The following is an 8471-nucleotide window of genomic DNA, read 5'->3' as shown; positions in this document are numbered from 1 at the left end:
TGTCTGTGGCCTTTAACCTAGAAATTATAAGGTTCTATACATTACTTTGTATGTATACTGTACCATGTTTGGTCAACACTTATTGAAGGATGTTGATCCTATTGTGTTTAAAATGGTGTTAAAGAACCTATAAGTGTGTTGGCAATGGAATAATAAAGTGACCGATAAACTTAATCAGTTGCAATCTATCACAGCCAGTAAACCATGAAAACAAGGTGAAGGTTTAGTTGAATATGGTATTCAATGTTCTTAGGAACTCACCTATTCGGGAAAACTTGTTGCAAAATTAACAGTCATCAAACATGAAAGTTCGGTCAAGTACATCTGTCAAGAAACAGACAGAAACCTTGCAACATAAGGTCTAGATGGGTGTTCTAGGTCTACTACTTTTTGAGTATAAAGATTTTTTTTTTTGATTTTTTTTATTAAAAAATGGTTTAATTTTGTTTAAAATATACCTTTGACAACTATGTATATATAGCCTTCATTCTTCTGTAAAACTAAAGCAGATATCATTTTGCTCAAAGATGAGGTTTGTTCAAATGAATTTGATATTTACAGGCAATAAACATGTTGTTTTTCTTTCAACAATTAAATAAGACAATTCTAGTTCAAAATAATTATTTCAAGAGTCATTAAACTTTTTTATTGAGGAATACACTGGTGGGTGATTTTACAATAAGATGACACCATAATAAGAATCCACATAGGCCTCCTAATGGGATTGGTACCAGAGAAGATGATATTGATATCATATATATTAGGGATGTCAAAAGATCTGAAATTTAATACTCGGATACTCGGTCATACTACTCGAGTACTCGGATGAATCTTAAACGCCTATTGAAAAGTTTAGATTTTAGGTGAGATGCAGTGTTTTCTTATTACCTTTCATAAACATATGAGCGAAAGATAATCATGCTACAAAAATAGCTTGACCCTCTGTTTTTTGTGTCAATAAACAATGAATTATCTATCGCCGTTTCTACAAATAAATAACCTTTCATAATAGCAATTATTGTTTGTGTACGTGTTCATGAACCAAATTCCAATAAAATCAAAAAACGTTTGCATATAAAGTCCGACATAGTAGAAACAATATGTATCATCTGCTCCTGAGGAGTTGGTATTATTTATGATACGACTTGTCCCTTAATTTGTCAACAACATTATTAGACTTTACTTGTGCTTTTTCATGTTGCTTAGTCTTTCTTTTTCTGTGTTTTTTTATTTTGCACTATCGTTTTGTCTGATTTTCTTTTATTTTTGGACATGACATTGTCAGTTTATTTTCGACTTTTGGGTTTGAATGTCCATTCGTACTTTCGCCTATCTTTAAATTGTAAATTAAACAATTATTGTATTTTAAGGGCATACGATACAGTTTTGATCCCGTATTTAGAATTTGATGAACATTTGCATGTAGGCTATTTTTTTACCAGATTAAATCAAATATGTAATAAAAAATATACCTTCATGTGCTAAATTTTGAGTAAATTGAGTTTCAAATTTCATATATTTCCTCAAAATACGGATTTGTGGATGTATTTTTCCTTTCGATAGAAACGCATAACTTTTTTGTTTCAAAAGTTAAACACGATCTGTTTTTTGTGAAATTATTTGTAATGTATGTGTAATACAGATATTGCATACGTTTTATATTTTATTTTTACAAAGGCACCCGGATTATAATTTAATACGCCTGACGCGCGTTTTGTCTTCATAAGAATCTATCAGTGACACTCAGTTTTCGAAAAATTATGAAGCCAAACAATTCAAGTACAAATTTGAAGAGCATTGGAACCAAAAATTTCAAAAAGTTGTGTCAAATAGGGCTAAGGTAATCTATTCCTGGGATAAAAAATCCTTAGTTTTTCGAAAAAAATAAAGTTTTTTGTCAACAGGAAATTTATTAAAATAACCATATATTATTCATGTCAAAACCGAAATGTTGACTACTGGTAGCGATAACAATGAAAATTCAAAAAATATCTTCATATACCCATAGTATACATCATTTAAACGGGAATTTCAAGAGAAATACAATGCAAAGAGAATTAACATGATATCTTTAATAATTAAAAAGTTATATTCAAAAACGTTTTTCAGAATTTAAAGTGTTTTCTGTCGGCTATGACGGAATACAATCAACATGGAGTATGACATAGTTTTGACAGGATAATTCATCCCAAAGGTCCTTCTGGTTGATTGCTTTGATAGAATATCTCATTACTATCACTCATAGTACTAAATTCTCAATATCTCACAGTTTTGAATGATGATTTCAATGTCTCCGCGTCGATAGTCCTCTATAAGTCGGTATGTGTAAATGGCATGGTCTCCTTCAAACTTGACATTGAACCATTGTGAATAACCTGGCACCTGAAAAGGACAATTCAACATTAAACAAGGCTAAACTTTCAATTTCTCAAATGGTGAATAAAAGTGAACATAGTCCAATATAATCTGGGAAATATTTTCAAAACAGTTTATGATGCAGAAATTTAGTGTCCCCCCCTTTTTTTTTCATTCATACATTATTTTATTTTTTTGAAAATATCGACTTTCCTGACATAAACTCCATATCTGTTATCTTTTTATTCATATTATAAATGTATGGCACATGGCCTATATTTGTCTTGATTATCAAAGTTTGAGTACCGGTTTTCCATAAGCTGCCTTATTAATTTTAAAATGTATTTATCGTGAATAAAATTTTGTAAGTAAAATTCAATCAAGATTGTAAAAAGAAGAAAATAATTTATCCATTTTAACAATTTTAGGGTTTATTTGATGCATTGCTAATTCAATACTGATCCCTGAATACTGGTTGAGTGGGGTTGAGATCTAGCAAACATGTTTAACCCCACCGCATTTTTGCGCCTGTCCCAAGTCAGGAGCCTCTGGCCTTTGTTAGTCTTGTATTATTTTAATTTTAGTTAAATTGTGTACTTAGTATGGCGTTCATTATCACTGAACTAGTATATATTTGTTTAGGGGCCAGCTGAGGGACTCCTCCGGGTGCGGGAATTTCTCGCTTCATTGAAGACCTGTTGGTGACCTTCTGCTGTTGTTTTTTATTTGGTCGGGTTGTTGTCTCTTTGACACATTCCCCATTTCCATTCTCAATTTTATTTGAATTATACTAATTGTGTGTATCGTTGATATTACATGTCCTGTACACGAAGTCTTCACCGACCCATCTGTTCCTTCAAAATACATCTTAATTGCCTTTCCCACTAAGATGGGAACATCCCCCTCCTGTTGAATGTCCACAGTACTAGAAGTTATTGTAAAAGCATGCTCTACTAGTTTTTTGACATTACAAGTTATAACAAAGTTAGCTCTTTCCTTGGTTTTTTGCATAAGAACATGTCTTCTAAAATTCAGTTGGGCTTTTAACGCTTCTATTTTATTCTTCTTGCATTTGCTGATTGTCCCAATATGTAAATCTACTTGTGCAACTGTTTGCCACAATCCCCAATCTAAGATTGCACTGGTAAACCCTTCTAACTTTTTAATTCTTTCTCTTTCTGTTTCCTCTGCTTTATTAATTTTTTCGACACCTTTCTATCTCTAGAAGACGTTTCTTCAACTTTTGACGTGTTGACTTGACATCTTTTCTTGCTTTACTTAACAACAATGACTTTTCTTGCTCATTTTTGCCATTAAGCCCATCATCAGTTTTATTGTGAACAAACATAATATATGCTTCGCTCTCGATTAAGGATATATTGGGTTTCTCTTTAAGGATTCTGTCCAAGTGACCAAAAATGGTTTCAGAAAATTTATTATGTTTTGGAGCACTTGATAAATTTTCCCGTAATTCCTGATTGTTCCTCTCAATATCCCATTTTCCTCCAGTAAGATAGTCTGAAAATAATCGTTTTAACAGATTTCATATACCAGGCAAAATCACTCGTAAAATCACACTAACTTATCATCATAATCAGATGGATCAATCACAGAAGTGAAGATACTGTCTTTGGCCAAACTCTCCCTATTACAAAAAGACAACAAAGTTATTCCAGACATAAAACTGTCAATGTCACCAATTGATGATTCTACATACTCGATTATTTCTTTGTAGTAAACGGAAATATCAAGAATGTGAATTGTTTTGTCTTCAATTACCTGTCATAAGGGACCTGTGATGAGATACGCAATCAAACCAAGGGCCTTGCATCCTGCTACAAACACATTATTATTGACATCAAACTTCACCGATTTCAGCAATCTATTACTGTCATTTGACTGTAAAAAATCTTTAATTTTGAAACTGAAAAAGTACACACCAGCTGCATTAGTGAATAAACTATTAAAGCGGTTGCCCTTAAATCGGTCGATTGGGATGCTATGTATACCATTTTCCTTTAAAAATGGTCTGATAAAAACACTAAATGGACCGTAAACTCCATTTTTTTCATCTCCTCCACAGCTAAAAGCTTTCAATACAGTTATAATGAGTCGAAGACATCCAGGTTCACTTGCTTTCTTAAATGTCGCATCATAAATTGGTGGACAATTTTCAAATAATCCTCCCTCTGCTTCAAGAAGACATGCTGTTGAAGTCTCTGCCGCATGAACAAGGACATGTAAACTGCAAAAGAAATTGTTAAGTTTGGTAACTGATGATTTTTCATTGTCACTCATCTGACCCCATGATTCACCTAACTGATCTTATAACATTCGAGCCCTATACTCTTCCAATAATTCGTTGAATTTAATTTGGGTTGATGCTCTGTCTGACATAGTAGAAACAATGTTTAGCAATACTTTTTTGCCAGCGTCATGGTCACAAACTTAACTTCACTTCACTTATGTCTTGAAGAATATCTTGGAATGTTTTTAGAGTGTCCTTTGCCCCTTTGGTCAAGATGTTTCTTAAACCTAATACCCATAATCTCCCTTCATTGTCAGACACATGATCACCTTCAAATTTTGTTCCATATTTTGATGTCTCGTCGCTAAGTAAACAAGTTGAATTATTTTGACTTTATTCTTCAGCTAACTGTGTTTGGGCGAGAATAAGTCTCCGAACCTTTATATTGTTAACAGTAGAGACAAATGGCAACTTATTTGGCCTCATACCAACCAAGTTTCAACACTGTAGTAATAACCGGACCAACACGACTAGTAGTCACATTGTTATTTAACAACTGGTAAACACATTCTTGTGCTTCTTTTGTGTATTTTCTGGATTGTTCATCATACAATTTGATCGGTTTGGCTATATCATCAGATATTAAAAGTCTTAAATATTCATTGTCCTCTCTTTCATCTTTGAACTTTTCCTTAAGAGAAGATAATTCATTTTGCAAACTAGCCATCTGAGCTATTAATTCATTGTTCTGAATCTTCAGATCATCTAACTATGCAATGCTTTTATCATTTACTTTTTGGAGATATACATTTTGTGACCTTATACGTTTCAACACAGTTCTTTGGCTTGTTATTCTATTATTTGAATTACAAACTGTTTTCTTAAGGGAACAAAGCTCTGTCCTTTTCAATTTATATTTTGCAGTGCATCGTTTCTTTAATGTCAAATTTAACACATTATTTTTTATTTCCAACTTTTCTCCCTTTGTTAAAGAATCATTTAAGTCTTGGCCTAAATAAAGAACAACATTGACAGCACATTGTTTCTATTCATCTAGACCGTGTATATTTACGCCAAACATTTTTCATTTTAATTTGAAATATAGATTTTGCAAAATACTCTACAAATTTTAAAGTTAATTTGTTTGATAAATGTTACAAAAAATTGTTAGAGTCACTTCTTAAAATTCAAATTCGTTATGAGATTTGAAATTTGTAATTTTCATGATATTACATTATTTATTTCCAAGTGGATAATATAAAAAGAAATGATAAGTTTGTGTTAAAAACACTTTATCTTATCAATATTTTGAATAAATTAAAACATTTGAACTTGATAGTTTTAGAACAAAAACAAATTTCAATCTCCTTCTAAAGAACAAAATATTGAAACTGCTTACCTTGATCATTTTTCAATTTGCCTTAAAATATTGAAAAATGAAAAATGCTCCAATGTGGAGAATTTTTCAATTTGTCTATAAAAATTGAAAAATGAAAAATGCTCCAACGTGGAGCATTTTTCAATTTGTCTTTCAAAATTGAAAAATGAAAAATGCTCCAACTTAGAGCATTTTTCAATTTGCCTTGAAATATTGAAAAATGAAAATTGGTTGAATTTTCATTTTTAGAAAATTTTCTCAAATATGAAAATGTTTTTGTGTATAGCATTATTCAATTTTTGTAATCGTTAAGAAATTGATATAAAAGATAATCAATTACTGTTTCATTCATTCACTTAAGAAATTTTGTTTTTATACTTTAAATATAATACACACGTGTGTATTTGTAAACCCGTAAATACACATTTATTACCAAACCCCGAAAGACAGGAGAACAGCAACGCACCAGCAAACTTTTCTGATGTGGCACAGAAATATCATGCAATGTTTTTGTCCCTTCCTATTTTGTTATATTTATTCAGGTTAACTAAATATTCTCTATATATCTGTTAAATAAAAGAAATGTTGAATTCTTGATAAAGATATTTAATTTTACTCTCAAGTTTTAGTAATTTTTTAAAAGTTATTAAATATTTGATAAAAGATCTGAGCCATTTAAAAGTTTTATGATCAATGTATAACTATGCATGATTTGAAAACATGTATTAGTTGAGGTTTTTAAAAAATAATGCAAAGCTGATATCAATAACAAAGTGATCTAAGCCCAAACGACAGTAAAGAGAGTTATTCCTAAATGTAAAGTAAAAAAAAAAATGTAAAATGAAATTTTGATACAATAAAATTTCGTACTTTCACCCAGTTAACACAAAAATATTTTGTTTATGTTTTTAAAACATTTTGAAAAATGTTGTGAAAATATCGTAGAAAATATTTAAATAACGTGCCATTGTATGGTATCACAAATATTTTCAAAAAATTTTCCTTAACATTTCCAGAATATTTTTAAGACATCATTAAAACGTTTCTTAAATTTTGTTGACAATGTTTGTAAAATGTTTTATAAATGTTTGTTTATATTAAAATATCCTTGAAACATTTTTAAAACATAAAACAAAAATGTTTTGCAGGATAAAATGTTGTGAAAATGTTCAAAAAACAAAATGTTTTAATAATGTTCATATTCTCAAAACATCATTTAAATATTTTATGAATATCATTAGAAAAATGTTTTCGAATATCATTATTCAAACGTTTTATAAAATATTAAAAAAAACCAGTTGTTCATGTTTGAATTATGGGGGGGGGGGGGGTCCTGGGTATAATTATGGTTTATCTGGTTCCAACTATTTCACTTCAACTTTGTCTAGTTTAGAGCCTGTGGCCACTTTTCTCATAATCCTAGATCTGCATCTGAAAAACAACTGCTGTCATACTGATCTTTACCCCACATCTCCTTTTACAATTGTTTGTTGATTACAGTTGAATCAACATATATTTTGTATACTTTTGTCAGATTTAGATTGATATCTCATTGACATAACCCTATTTTTTGTATTTATTGAACACATAATATTATATAGTTTGTCATGGTTTTACTTACAGAAAGTATTCTTTTTTCTAATTTCAAATATCTTTGCGCATTTTTTTTAAAAGTATTTCTTGATCTCATGTTTGATCATAGGTACCGTCAGACATTTTTCTGCATAGTTTTTTAACTGTTTTCTCTGCTACCTTATACATGTTATATATAATTAGTCAACACTATACAAGATAGAACTACAATTATAAATGCGAAACATTTATTAAATATTTTCATATCACTGTTCTTTTTCAAAGTTTCCTTTGTTCCATTCTTTTTATTTCCTTTGACATCTGCTGGCTTCTGTAAAATAAAGTGTAAACAAATTAGTCCTCCAGTTTTGTGATTAAGCAAGTGGAGCTTCGGTTAATTTAATCAAAATTACACTATAAACTATTTCTCTTCATTAAATCCAGTGGTTTTACAAAAATATATTGAAAAGTGTCAACTTATCAGTGTTAATTGATTGTGAAGCAACAATTGTAGCTATTTTATACATCTAGAGTTTTTTTTTTATTATTAAACAAGAGTAACGGTAGATTTCACCACTTTTTAAAATAAGACATATATACATATATATAAACTGTACACTATAGTTTTCTCAACTATAAAGAGTAGCCAGCCATGAAGAACCTGTAACATTTTCTTGGTCTTACAAAGAAAAAAAAAATTGTAAAGGTTATTGTATATTTTTGCGCAAATACATGTTATGTAGATTAAGGATTTAAAATAATAAATACCTTCATAAAATTTGCTCTTCCAGGATGGTTGTAGTCATTTCTAAGCTTATATTCTTCTTTAAAATCCCCATTTCCATTCTCCATTTTAATCTGCATTTCAGAAAATCTACCATAAATTTTGGTACGTCTAATTGATCCTACAAAAGTTAA

At 30.1% G+C, this 8471-nt stretch overlaps 1 long non-coding RNA gene across 1 annotated transcript; it reads right to left on the bottom strand.

Moving 5' to 3' along the window:
• Nucleotides 1–7784: 7784 nt before the first annotated feature.
• LOC134707768 (uncharacterized) lies at nt 7785–8471 on the bottom strand. Its single transcript, XR_010105762.1, has 2 exons — nt 8322–8471; nt 7785–7884 (listed from the first exon to the last, which is right to left on the bottom strand). It is a non-coding gene; the product is annotated as an uncharacterized LOC134707768 (long non-coding RNA).

This window comes from Mytilus trossulus, chromosome 1 (assembly GCF_036588685.1).
Source record: "Mytilus trossulus isolate FHL-02 chromosome 1, PNRI_Mtr1.1.1.hap1, whole genome shotgun sequence".
Taxonomy (NCBI): domain Eukaryota; kingdom Metazoa; phylum Mollusca; class Bivalvia; order Mytilida; family Mytilidae; genus Mytilus; species Mytilus trossulus.
This window is presented reverse-complemented; position numbering and strand designations above follow the sequence as displayed.